Source organism: Zonotrichia albicollis, chromosome 4, assembly GCF_047830755.1.
Source record: "Zonotrichia albicollis isolate bZonAlb1 chromosome 4, bZonAlb1.hap1, whole genome shotgun sequence".
Lineage (NCBI taxonomy): Eukaryota > Metazoa > Chordata > Aves > Passeriformes > Passerellidae > Zonotrichia > Zonotrichia albicollis.
This window is the reverse complement of record NC_133822.1, coordinates 25053521-25066554: the sequence shown is the minus strand read 5'-3', so window position 1 is coordinate 25066554 and position 13034 is coordinate 25053521. Positions and strand designations below refer to the sequence as shown.

At 49.9% G+C, this 13034-nt stretch overlaps 1 long non-coding RNA gene across 1 annotated transcript in view; it reads left to right on the top strand.

The window, feature by feature from the left end:
• LOC113458707 (uncharacterized) overlaps positions 1-11389 on the top strand; it is a 226239-nt gene extending 214850 nt beyond the window's left edge. The window contains exons 8-10 of the long non-coding RNA XR_012579946.1: positions 33-138; positions 6761-6831; positions 7829-11389. This is a non-coding gene — a long non-coding RNA (uncharacterized LOC113458707). The remainder of the gene's footprint in view (positions 1-32; positions 139-6760; positions 6832-7828) is intronic.
• The last annotated feature ends 1645 nt before the right edge of the window (positions 11390-13034 follow it).

The following is a 13034-nucleotide window of genomic DNA, read 5'->3' as shown; positions in this document are numbered from 1 at the left end:
CTGATGCATTATTATCATGTCTCTCCACAAAGGTCTCTATTGGGAGGCAGTGTGAGTGAGGCTGGAGCTGGACTGGCCAAGTGGAAGGTCCATCCTGCTCTGGGCAGCCACAGATGTCCCCTCCAGGTGTTAAGCCAGGTAATTCCCATGGTGAGCAAAGGAGGGACCCTGTCACCTTCCTTCCTTCCTTTGCTTTCCTCTCCTCTCCCACTCCTGACACAAATCCAGCCCCTGTGCTCTCACCTGCTCCTTCTCACAGCTTCTCATCCCCTCTCCCCCTCATCCCTCTCCTGTTTCTCCCTGTCTCCTAGTTCACTTTAAAACACACAGCTTCTCCAAAACCTTAGGAATTGGATTTTAGAGAAATCAAACACTGCCTGAGCCAAGTCAGGCTCTGATGTGCTCTTTTTCTGGGACAGAGACAATCAGCTATGGAAATGCTGTAAAAAGCTAGGTGCCACAGCAGGATGGGCTGTGAGCTCAGCCCTCTGGAGCTGAGCAGGGCCAGACCCAGGCAGGAGCAGAGACTGGCTGCAATGTTCACAGTGCCATCTTTTGGATAAGGTGGAAAACTGTTCTCAGAGCCATCCAAAAACTCTCCAGACAACCCTCCCAGAGAAAATGATGCTTTTTATCCTGGCTGTTGCCAAAACCACTGCCTTGATTCCCCTTGGAGTTTTTATTGGGAGGAGTTATTCTTCCCTTCAAATTTGTGGTGTGTCTGCACTGCATCCAGCTCTCTCCAGTCAGCAGCATTTCAGCAGTGCAGCACAGGGAAAATCACTTTGGAAAGGTTTTCTCTGCAGGAACTCGGGTGTCTGATGGAAACCTCTGCAGCTCCTGATGCTGGAAAGCCTGACCACAGGCAGGAGCAGCATGGATGCAGAGGGGGCAGCAGTTCCAGGATTTGCCTGGGCTGGTTCAGCTTTAGGGCTGAAATAAGGAAAAACTCTAAAACCCCAGTGTACCCTGGATGTAATCCTATACCCCCCCACGCAACACCCCAGTGATGCTGTGGTGGAAATGAACGCTGCACCTCCACTGGGCTTTTGAAATTCCATGAAAAAGCCAATTCCTGAAGGGGCCTTAACTGAGAATACACTCATCCTCAGTAGTCATGCTAATGTTAACTGTGTCTGAGCCAAGATTCTGTAAATCCAAGTCAGGTCTGTCTCTTGTGCCTAATAATATGAAGCAAGAAATAGCCTAGCCTTAGAAAAGCTGTGGGGTTTGGCCTGAGCCCATATCGATTATCTAGCTCAGAAATGAGCCCAAACTTCTGGTTCTTGCCCAAACAGCAATCATTTTGGAACTTCCTGCCTACAAATCAGACTGGCAGATACTGGGTGTGCTGAGTTTGTTCAGGCTCACATCTTCCAGTTTTAGCTGAGCTCCCTTTTGTTTACAGATACTTTTCTTGAGCAAAGTCTTTTTCTGGTTGCATGCTCTTCATGGAATCAAAATACTCAAAGACTTCTAGAGATTTTCTTTGTTCAAATCCTACAGCCATGAAATTAATGGCAAGATGCAGCTGATTTTATTGTAATCAACTTTTCCCCACTGGGAAACTCTCATCTTTGCAGTAGCTGCTAGAAAGCAATATGATGAAGCAGAGGGTGTTCAGCCAAACCATCCCATAAATGGGAGCTTAGCAGAGATATCTGAGCTACTTCTATCAGCTCAGTGAGGAGAAATTGTAACTGTCTGGTCACCCCTGTGTGCCAGACTCTGTCATTGACCTGTAGCATCTATTGCTCCAGTCCCTGATTGTTCCCATCAAAATCAGGATAAATAAAGCTGGCAGAACACAGCCTGGAGTGCTGTCACCCTGAGCAGAAGGTTAGGACATCTTCCCCATGTTTGTATTGCTGAAAAAACCATCACCAAATTGCCATCACCAATTTTAATGGATTGGGGTGTTCGTCACACCTTTGGCATTCTGTACTGTCCCACAAGTCAAGTGATTGTTGAGAGAACACATCACACTCTGAAATCCACCCAGCTGAGTGTCCCTCTCCTATTTGGCATCTGCTTTCATTTGCTGAATGTTAATGAAAGGATTTTGGCCACACAGGTGTGTGAAATCTGCCTAGAGAAGCTGTGGCTGCCCCATCCTGGATGTATCCAAGGAGCTGGATGGAACTGTGAGAGCAATCTGGGATGTGGAAGGTGTCCCTGCCCATGGCAGGGGGTGGAACTGGATGATCTTTAAGGTCCCTTCCAACCCAGACTACTCAATGGCACTGTGATGCTGTGGCAGCAGGGCCTCTCTCAGCTCCCTGTGCCAGCAGAACAGCCCTGTCTGGAGGCTGCTTCACCTTCTCATCCCTATTTCCCTGCCACATTGAAATGGAGGTGGGGGCTAGGGGGTGGAAACACCTTCATTTGACATGGTGGCATGGAATGGAAAGCTCTTGAACACAGCTGCTTTCCATGCAGATGGAAAGCCCTTGGATTTGGAGAAGGCTGCTGCCCAGGCTGGATTAGTTTTCTCGGGACTGAATGCCAGGGAAAGGACAAGGTGTTTTTCACCCAGTGAGGAATCAGTCAGTGGAGGGTACAGGTGCCTTTGGGATAAAATGAGGTTTCTACTGCAGGCCAGGCTTGGGCAACTGAGACTCCAAAAAACCCTTGTGAGTGAAGGAGTACACTGAGCTCTTTAGTGGGCTTTGAGGGAAGCCCTCAGACAGGTGGGGACATGCCTGTGCTGTTCTGTGTGCACAGGACCCTTTCTCAGCTGTTTCCTTGGTGTGCTGGCTCAAGTGCTCTTTGCTCCCTTGGGAAAATGTGTGCATCTCTCCAGCTTCACAGAGCCCTGCAGATGTGGGTTGGGCACTGGGACACCAGAGATGATGTTCTGAAGGCTTGTCACATGAGCAGGTGAGAGAAAAAACCCTCCTGGGTTTCACAAGGATGATTTTGTTGGGAAACACCAGGTCCTGAGTATGGATGCTGTTTGTGTACAGCAAATGTGGCCAGGAAAAGCGACCCCAGAGACCCATTCAGATGAAGGGAAGCCTTAGAGAAAACCAGTCCAGCAAAAGGAGTTTTATTAGGTCTCTGTGGCAGATGGATTGAATTATTGGAGCTTAAGCTAAAACAAACTTTCCATGTCAGACACTGAGTTTCACTTCATGAGGACTAAAGAGTTTTGGGCAGTGTCTCTTTAACGTGCTGCTGAAGTTTGCACATGCAGATACACGTATTTGGGGCTGCTAAAATAATCCTGTGTGTGAGGGAAACTGTGAGCAACTGAGGGAGAAAATGACACTTTTGAAAGCTAAAATATGCTTCCAAATCTGATGCATGCCTTGAAAAACAAAAATGTTTTATCACTGAAGATTCCTGGCTTTTGACCAGATGCCAATCTGAATCCAGTTTTGCAATTTCTACTCTGCCATCTCAACTCTTGCTCTCAGAGGGATTTTTGCCTGAGTGGGAGCAGGAGAGCTGGGCCTTGGACAGCAGAGCTGTTCCTCCCCCAGGGACAGCCTGAAGGGCAGGGTACAGCAGAGATTTCTCCTGCAAATGTAACAGTACAAACATCCACATCCATGTAGGAAATCAGCTCACCCTGGCAAAGCACCCCATGCATTTTTGGCTCTGTCTCTTCAACAGTCCTGCTTAACTTTACTCTTACTCCTTGAAACAAAGCTTTGCACATGCTTGTGTAATTTGCAGGACAAGGGGCATCACTTTTTATCACCCAGAACCCAAATAACAACATTTTGCTCTGTAAGTCTCTGTGCTCTTGAGCTAAATGCTATCAATTCAGCTGATGGAGTTAACAGCAAAAATGTAGAAGGAAACAGAGCTGGCGAAATAGCTTGTGATTATTATCTGAGGGCTGGGTGGAGTAGCTATTGGAGAGGCAGCAGCTGGGAGCTGGCTCTCCAGAATAGAGAAGCTGACATTACAGAACTTCTTTCCTTCTTAAATGCTTTGGTTTTCTCTGAACTTTCCAACTTCCCGGGAGGGGTGGCAGCTATGTGACCTGCAAACCCCAGGGAGACTGATCCCAGCTTTTAGATCAAGGAACTCAAAGTGACAGTGGGAACAGAGAGGAAAAACAAATGCTTCTTTTAAGGAATGCTCTTTGAATTATTTATCTGCGTGTTACTGAAGTCTGTTTTGTTCCTCACTGTACTAGCTATGAAGCAGTCTAATTACAAGTACTTAAGACACAAATAAATTACCTTGCCAGCCATGATAAATGCTGCTTGTAAAGCCCAGAACTGTTTCTGCAACTGCAGCCAAGAAACCTTAATAGACCACCTGTTAGGTGAGATGCAAAATTATCTCTAGCATGTAATAATCTGAATTCCAAGGAAAATAGGTGGTGCTGTTTTAGTGTCCTGGAAACTTGTAGCCATCCTTATCTGTTTGCTGCATACCTAGTGCCAGTTCCTTAGGGATGCAGCAGGGCTCATCTTTAACTGGATGCTTTGAGAACCAGCAAGGTACCATGAGGACAATCTGGCTTTGGGTGGGTGTCCAAAGCTTTCCTGCTCAAATGCCATGAAAGCTTTGTACTTGTTTTTTCCTGATCCCCAACCCTTAATTCTTTCTTTCCAGCCTTCAGAAGGCATTTTGTGACATCCCCACTGATACACAGTGGTTGTGCTGGGGAAAATGGCAATGTAGAACATAAGCATCGACACAAAGCAACTCCACGGGTAGAGGTGATGTTGATAGAGGCAGACTTCTGAAAATACCTGACAGACTTCAAATGTCAGGTTGCTTTTTGAGCCCTAAGTAAACCTGCTTAGACTGCTGCTTTTGTTTTTTTATAGCTGCAAATTTAACTCCTTGCAAAGGCATCCTGTGATCTTTCAGCTCAAAGCTGCGTTTGCGTTTTAGACACAGGCTGTCTTCCAAAAGCATCAAAATGGCCTGGAGCAAAGGTCTGTCGTGGCTGAGGAAAAAGCACAGTCACAATGGGATGCCAAAAAATATCTCCCTGAGGCTGCAATTGGATGCAGAGCCGTCAGCCCAGGCTGCAGCCAGGAGCTCTCTGGCCATGAGCAGCTGGGAGGAAACACCACTCAGATGCAGCCAGAGCCACAGGTCTTACATCTAAAATTGCCTCTCTCTGGGAGGAGAAACATTTTCAGCCTACACAGACTCCTGCCTGGTCATACAAAGCAATGCTCTGGGCTCCAAACTAGGCTTACACAGGGCAAGAATGGAGCCTAGACTTGGTGCGAGATATAGGAAAGGACTGGACCTGTGTAGGGTGCCAAGGGATGGCCACCTGCTCCCTGGGGTGCTACCTCAATCCCTTGAGACACAGCCTCGAGCACGGGCTGAAGGAGGAGGCCAGGCCAGCACGGGGTGTGTTAATCATCCTCTGTTTGCACTGGGACCTCAGGGACGTGGGCAGGGCTGTCCCTCCATCATCCATGAGCAGGAATTTGCACTGTAAAACATTAAGCTGAGCTTTCACAGAAGTTTCTGAGGACGTTTTTCTGGGGCACACTGTGCTGTCTCAGCAGTTTTGGGAGAGATGCCGGCGAGCTGACAGTGCTGAGCAGCCGCAGGCCCTGCTTGCAAGCTCTGCTCTGCATTAGCACTTCATGGGGAGAGGCTGCAGGAGAGGATTACCTGCTGCAGCTCCCTGGGCCCAGCACCAGCTCCATCTCACTCATCTGCCTGTCTGCAGCTCCGTACCTTGCCTTCAGAAGCCACTTCACACACCAGCACAACGAGGGCTTTCTGAGGATGCAGTGATGTCCTGTGGAAGCATCTGTGTAGAGCATTTGCCAAAGCAGAGGTCAGGGGTGTTCTATTTCCTGCAGAAAACCTGCAAATTGAGTGGCAGCCCCTGAGATCAGCTCAGCACTCAAAAGGATGGCATCAGACTGTTAACTCTTGTGGCACGTGGCACCACTGCTCTGGTTTCCTGAGCAAAAGAGTCCGCTCATGTTGGCAGCAGTGAGCAATTGGCCAGGGCCTTTCCCTGCCCTGAGGTCAGGCAAGCGTGCCCAGAGCCCAGCTCACGTCCTCAGGGCTGACCTCATTTTCTCCTCAGCACAGGGTGAGCTCACCCATTCTGCGGTCAGGACCGGCCCCAGGGCTGCCAGCTGGGACATCCCAGGGCACCGTGGGCCAAAACGGTGGCAGGGAATGTGTAACACTTAAAAACCACATAGGGGCTCTGTGTTGCTGCTGGAGGCCGTGCCTGGACTCTGGTGCAGATATCATCACTAGAAATAAGAGGAGAGATTGAAGTGATGCTCTGCTCAGTTATAAATGAGGTAAAAGCTTAAATTATTGCCTCTTTCCCCAGGAAACTACGCAGGCTGCCCAGGAAGAGCCTTCTGTGCTACAGGGGTGTGTGGTCTCTCCTCCCTGCCTGATCACAAATTGATGGGAAATGTGGCAGGGGCATTGGGCACAGCAAGACTCATCTCTCCAAGCCCAGAGAAGATGGCAAATTCACAGCTGTGCCCTGTTTCCAGAGGAGCTGGCAGTGGAGCTGTGTGGTGTGGCTGAAGGCAGCCCCTCCAGTGAGCTGCCTCTCCATAATCCTGGGCAGGCAGAGGTCAGAGCCTGGCAGAGCTGCTTCTCTGGGATGACAGCAGCATGACTCAGGGACAGCTCGGTGTAACCTGCTTATTTATAAACTCTGTGTACAAAGATGATTATTTTCCCCTCCTTGCCTGCTGCAGACGCTTGCAGCAGGGAGAAGCCTCTTTGCTCTCCCTGAACAATGAGTTCCCCAGTGCTGACAAGGCCTTGCTTGTCCTTCCCTTTGCAGGATCCCCTCGGACATTTGCAGCCCTGGCAGTGAGGCACACACCCCCAGCTGTGGGCAGGACCCTGTTCCGGGTGGGTATCACCTCAGGCATGACCTGGAGGGAACCAAAACCCTCAAGCTCCAAGCTGTGGCCCCTCCAAAAGGCCACACCCTTCCAGTTTCCACCCAACTCATCATTCCTTCCCCACCTTGTTTTTTTCTGAGCACTGCACCAGTGTGATCTGTGTAGCCCAGGAGGCCAAGTCTCCCCTGCCTTGTGTCAGGTACCGGAGTGACAGCACAGGGCAGGGTTTCAGACGTGCCAAGGCAACGTTCATTTGCCTGAATGGAGTCATGCAGTGCTATTTTAAGCAGGTTTGTTTACCCTGCCCAGCCTCTGACTGGCTGGTTTGTACATCCCACAGTGCCCCACACACCTGTATGGGCCTGGCATGTCTGACACACAGTCCCTGAGAGTCCCATGCCCTTCTGGACTGGCAGGGAAGGGCTGGGCATGACACACACACACACACATGACTAAAATAGCACAAGACACCTCTGCTTCAAGCAGCTAAATCCTTGCCACCACCAGCTTCAGTGTTTCCCTGGCTGGCCTGCACAGTCCCACTGGCCCTGTTGCTGAAGTCTTGCTATCAGCGGCTAATTTTCCACGTCAGTGCAATTTTAATTTTCCAGAGTTGTGCCTAGTTAGGACTGCTTATTTATTGTTCCAGCAAGAGAAGGACTTGATGAAATGTTCAAATCCATATATAATAAAGTTCAGGATAACCTGGCACTCACAAGAGCATTGAACAGTGTAGAAGTGCCAAAAGCAATATAGGATTTGATAGGACTTGGCTGGCTGCATGATGTGAATACTTATAGATCACAGATCTGAGTCTTTGTGGCACTGCCTCTTGTGTGGTCATTTATTATGCCTTAAAATGGGTGAGCAGTCAGCCTTTGAAGTACTTCATAGCAACTTTGCAGTGGAATGGGTGACTGAAAAATGTGTTATCATTTTGTACTTTAAATCTATTAATGAAACAAGACCTTCCTACTCTAATGCTTGCATTTTCTCATGACCAGGTCCTGGTTCTATTTGCCTTTTGGAGGAAAACTGGCATCTCTGGAAGTGAAGGCACAGGCAAAGTGATAAGCCTGCCCTGCTAGTGGCACCACTTAAGTAGGTTTTGATTACAACACAAGAAGTGTTTCATTACACAAACCAACTGCTGTTGTGGTAGCAAGAGCAAATGGAGCTGTGGTCTGGGTAGGTTTCAGCTGGTGAGGCAGTGCATCTCCACGGGTACCATGGTGGTGCTGCTCCAAAAGGCTTCAACTTCTGGAGCTCTTTGACATCAGCAGGAAGCAAAGCAGGGAAAGGGCAGCTACACAAGAGTTGCTCCCCATTCTCAACCTGCCCTGCTCAGACAGATTGGCTTTTACTGCTGGGGTGGAGGGTCAGTGCTCAAGATGCAAAAATGCACCTCCTTGTTACACCCAGGGAGCACTGAGACACAGGATTCAAATCCAGCCACAGCACCACCACCCTTAGGCATGTGGGACATCTCTGAGGTCAAGGAGACTCGAGGGTCAGTGCAAGCAGCCAGCTGGCCCTTGGCAGTGGGACTTTGCGGGGCAGCAGGGTGGGAAGGCCCTGTGCTGGAGCAGATTTTGCCATCCACCCTCCCTCAGGGCTGTGCCTGTTGGGAGCTGCTCAGTCTTTGGCTGCATAAGGAGCAAAGTTTGGTGGTTTGGAAGCAGAGGTAGAGGGGCAGTGGGGGTGAGTCTGACAGAGGTTATGTCACATTGCCAGAGCAGGGAAAGGTCTGGCCTTCAGCCCTTTACCAAGTCTGGTCTGCAGAGGTGTCTGTCTGAGTTCCTTACGAATCGATGTCATTTCTTGAGGATGGAGATCAGAAATGGCTCAGTCTTGCAAGGAAAAAAAAAATTAAAAGCCTGGACTCTTTGCGAGCTGAAATGGGAAAATCAGGAGAGAGGGAGAAACACAAACTGCCCATTTTAACTGTTATTTACACAGAACCCAGCTACACAATAGGCTGTGAATGTATTCCCTGCTTTTCTCTGGCACACAAATGCAACAAAGCCGTGAAACGTGAGTTAACATGACAACTGAGACCTGCAGCCTCTGGGTCTCAGCATTTTCACTCTGTTTTCCCTTCCCTTGCCCTCACAGCACACAAGCCCTGTGAGTGCCCATCGGGCTCAGACAAATCCCTGGGGCTGCAGCAGGAGCAGAACCCAGAGGTTCCACCAGCAGCATCAGCAGCTGCCATTCACTCTCATTTATGGCCCAGCTCTTCTTGTGAATGGCAGAGTCTTCTCACTGAAGGCCAAATACCAAGGGAGCTCTGGATGTGTTTAAACAAAGCTAAGCTTAATTAGAGCTGCTCAGAAATTAAATGCAGGAGCAGAGTGTATTCATGTTTGCACTCAGGAATATGTAAGGCTCTCGGGCAGATCTAGGTCACCTCAGCTCAAGCAGAATTACTGGGGAGCTCAGCGTGTGGGCAAACATTGTTCTGCCTGTTCAGTGGGAAAGGGGTAACTCCTACAGGAGCTGCAATTCCCCCACTCACAGCTCTGGCCTTCGAAGCTGGATGAGGCACAGCCAATGCCAAGAACTCAGAAACCTCGAGCTATTGTTCATATAACAGATTCTGGCTCCTTTTGCCTTTTGGCTTGTCTTCTCTTTCTCTCTCTTCTTATGTGTGTCTCCTTTACAGCTACCACAATGCATTTTCCTGCACAGTCATGAGATGCAGAATCTCTTTCTTTTCTCTCATTAAAGCTGGGAGTCTGTTATAATCATATGACTCACAGTGCCATAGGTCTAAGAAAAACACCCCACACAGGAGCCTTGAGATCAATCCTCATGTATTTCCACCTCCAAGTTGTGCTGCTGAGCTGTTACCAAACCAAAAGGGTATTTTATATCTGAAGGAATACTCAGGCTTTTGATTTTGTCTGCTGCCTTTCAAGCAGCAGTCTGCAGGTCTGGGCTCTGCCGCTTGCCCCTGAGTCACTGTTTGTGTGGATCCCCTTGTTTAGGTGAGCCTGGGATGTGCTGTGGTGGGTGCAGCACCAGTCTGGAGGCACAGCAGCAATCTCAAGGCCCCTCAGATCAAAGGTTTGGGAAAGGTCAAGTATTTAGTGTGGATGGGCTTTGGGGTCAGCTGGGCTTGAGGTAAGGCCCTGTGACTGCTGCAGGGCATGGGAAATCTCTCTCCTGTTTGCCCAAGAGATTCCTCCTCCTGCAGGCAAAGCAGAGAAGGTCTGTGTCTTGCAGAAGAATCAGGGCAACTCTGTAAATTCCAGGAGCTGTCAAAATTCTATATTTTCATGCCAAGAAATATGAACATTTTCTAATATTATTTCAGGGTGAGTCAGCAAAAACTCGACAGCAGTCCTCATTCTTAATTTGGCCTCATTTGAAATAAGATATTCAGCTTGCAGCAATGATAACAGACCTAAAGGAGGTCTCTGAACAGACCCTTGGGATATGAGAAAGCAAAATCTTGCTCCCACAAAGAATCTTACTTTTTTTTTCTTTTACCTGGCAGCTCTTTTTCAAAGGGAAGCTGTGTTCTCAGAAATTTTTGGGCAATTCCAGTGAATACACAACACTCGATTCTAGAAAGAGCAGCTCTGCAAGAAGCAGGCGCTCAGGGCACCCTCCTTTCCTATTTTTTTAAATCATAGACTGGTTTGGGCCAGAAGGAACGATAAAGATAATCTCATTCCAAACCCCTGCCATGAGTGGGGACACCTGCCACTATCCCAGGTTGTCCAGAGCCCCATCCAGCCTGGCCTGGCTCTGTGTGCTCCAGTGCCTTGTGCCGAGCTATGGTTTGCATAGTCATCACTGACTGTGGTGTGACACACCCTTGACACCCCCAGTTCCAAGGGTCTTATTTGTCCTTCCCACCCCTCCTAATTCCAGAAACACATCACCAGGACGTGCTGCTTGTGGGCCAAATCTGAATCCTCTCCAAGGCAGGGGGACAGCACTGTGCTGAGCATCAGCATCAGAGTGGGGAGGTGAGATCTTAGAATTTATCCTCCCTTTTGGTCCAGATACCCACAGATTTAGTCTCCTTTCCCACATCTTTTTTTCAGCACATAAAACCAGGGTCCATTTCCATGACATTCTTTTATGACCTGCAACTGAAATGGAGAGCACATTTTCTAGCCAACAGGATAGAGGCTTTGCTTCTCAAAAGTAGCAACTCAAATTCCCCTGCTGAGGCTCACATTTTTACAGTAAACCCTTCATACCCTTTTTTATACCCTTCATACCCTTTTTTATACCCTTCATATCCTTTTTCTCCTTGCTAAATTGTTCAGTGCATTAATTATGATTATCATCCAATATACAGAATGTATTTACACAGCACTTTGGGGTGAAGAAGCAAAACACAATATACCAATTACAATGAGTAATTTTCACACAATTTGCATAGACCTAGATCCTGTGAGATGGGGGGCACGGCTTGAACTTTAGAGCCTTCTCATTCAGTTTTCACTAATAACTTTTCTGAGGCACTGAGGGTGGCCTCGGGAACGAGGGGTGGAGAGCAGTGCAAGGCACGGCAGGATAAGGCATGGCCAGGCCAGGGCTGGTCCAGAATGGGGGATCGGGGGGTCGCAGAATGGGGGATTGGGGGATCAAGGGATTTGGGGATAGAGGGATCAAGGGATGGGGGGAAAGGGGGATCAAGGGATGGGGGTTCAAGGGATGAGAGACTGGGGGATCAAGAGATGGGAGGATAGAGGGATGAAGGGATGGGGGATCGGGGGATCAAGGGATGTGGGGATCGGGGGCCCGGGGGTCGCGGTGCGCTCCCTCTCTGGCCGCTAGGGGGCGCTGAGGCCCTGCCGGGCAAACGGCGCCGCTCGCCCCGCCCCGCGCACTCAGGCCACGCCCTCTTATGCAAATCTGGAGAGCGGCTCGGCCAATGGGAGCGAGCCGCCGGCGTTGTATTTATAGCCGCTATTTAAGGAGCCGCGCGAGCCGCTCCCGGCGGGAGCCGTGTCACGGCCCCGATTCCCATCCCCGACGCTCATTCCCGGCCCCGATCCGCATTCCCATCCCCGATCCCCATTCCCATCCCCGATCCCTGGCACTGGGACCGCTCCGGCCTCCCGGCACCGGCCTCCAGTTCACAGAGCGCTGGTGAAGCCTTCCCCAGCCGCTCTGAGGGCGCCGCGGGTTTCGCTTTCAGCCGTTTCACGGCCATTCCCTCCGGAGCACAGCTCAACGCTGTGCCGAGGCTTTTTGCCCGCCCCGCCTGATAAAGGTTGGGCGGTGAGGTTGGAAGGAGAGTCGGTGATGCCCCAGGGCTGGCGGAGGTGTCCCGGCATCTGTAGCTGTGTCAGATGGCAGAATCCCGGCGCTGCCAGGGCAGCAGGATTTTGTAGCTCTGGTGATCAAAGCCCGACTCGCCAGCTCACTCTCAGCCCTCCACAGAACAGACACACAGGGGTTTTCTGTCAGGAACAGCCGCTTTGTGTCTCCATAAGCTCCACTTGTCATTTGTCATACAGCTTGCAGTGCTACTGAAATCAGCCGTTCCCCTTCATTTGGAAACCCAGCCTGCTGTTTCTGGGTGTATTGTGTGTTTTCATACTCAGCTTTTCGTCTGGTTGGTACCTGTGCTTGTCTCTCCTTCCCACAGCACAGCTGAGTGCTGGTTCTGTGAATAAGAGTTACAAATGTCTTTACTCTTGTTTTAAAGAAAGACATCACAGAATGTGCAGGGCTGTAAAGGACACACAGGGATCATCCAGTCCAACCCCTGGCCCTGCACAGGACACCCCACAAATCTCTCCCTGTGAGTGTTGTCCAAAGGCTCCTGGAGCTCTGGCAGCCTTGGGGCCGTGACCATCCCTGGGGAGCCTGTTCAGTGCCCCAGCACCCTCTGGGGGAAGAACCTTTTCCTGATATCCAACCTAAACCTCCCTAAGCTGTTGGCCAGGCAGCCTGGATACTTTGCTAAGGTATCACAGAATACCTGGGTTGGAAGGGACTTTAAAGGCCATCTCTTTCCAACCCCACAGCCTGGATTGATCCCAGGAGCTGTCCTGACCCAAGTGCAGCACCAGCCCTTGGTTCTGCTAAACCCTGTGAGATTCCATGGCCCAGAGCTCAACCTTGCCTAGGTTTCTCTGGATGCCCTCCCATCCTTCAGGTGTGACAGCCCACCACACTGCACATAATTAGGAGAAGGATGTGGATGGGGCCAGGAACTGCTCCAGCTCTTACAGCTTG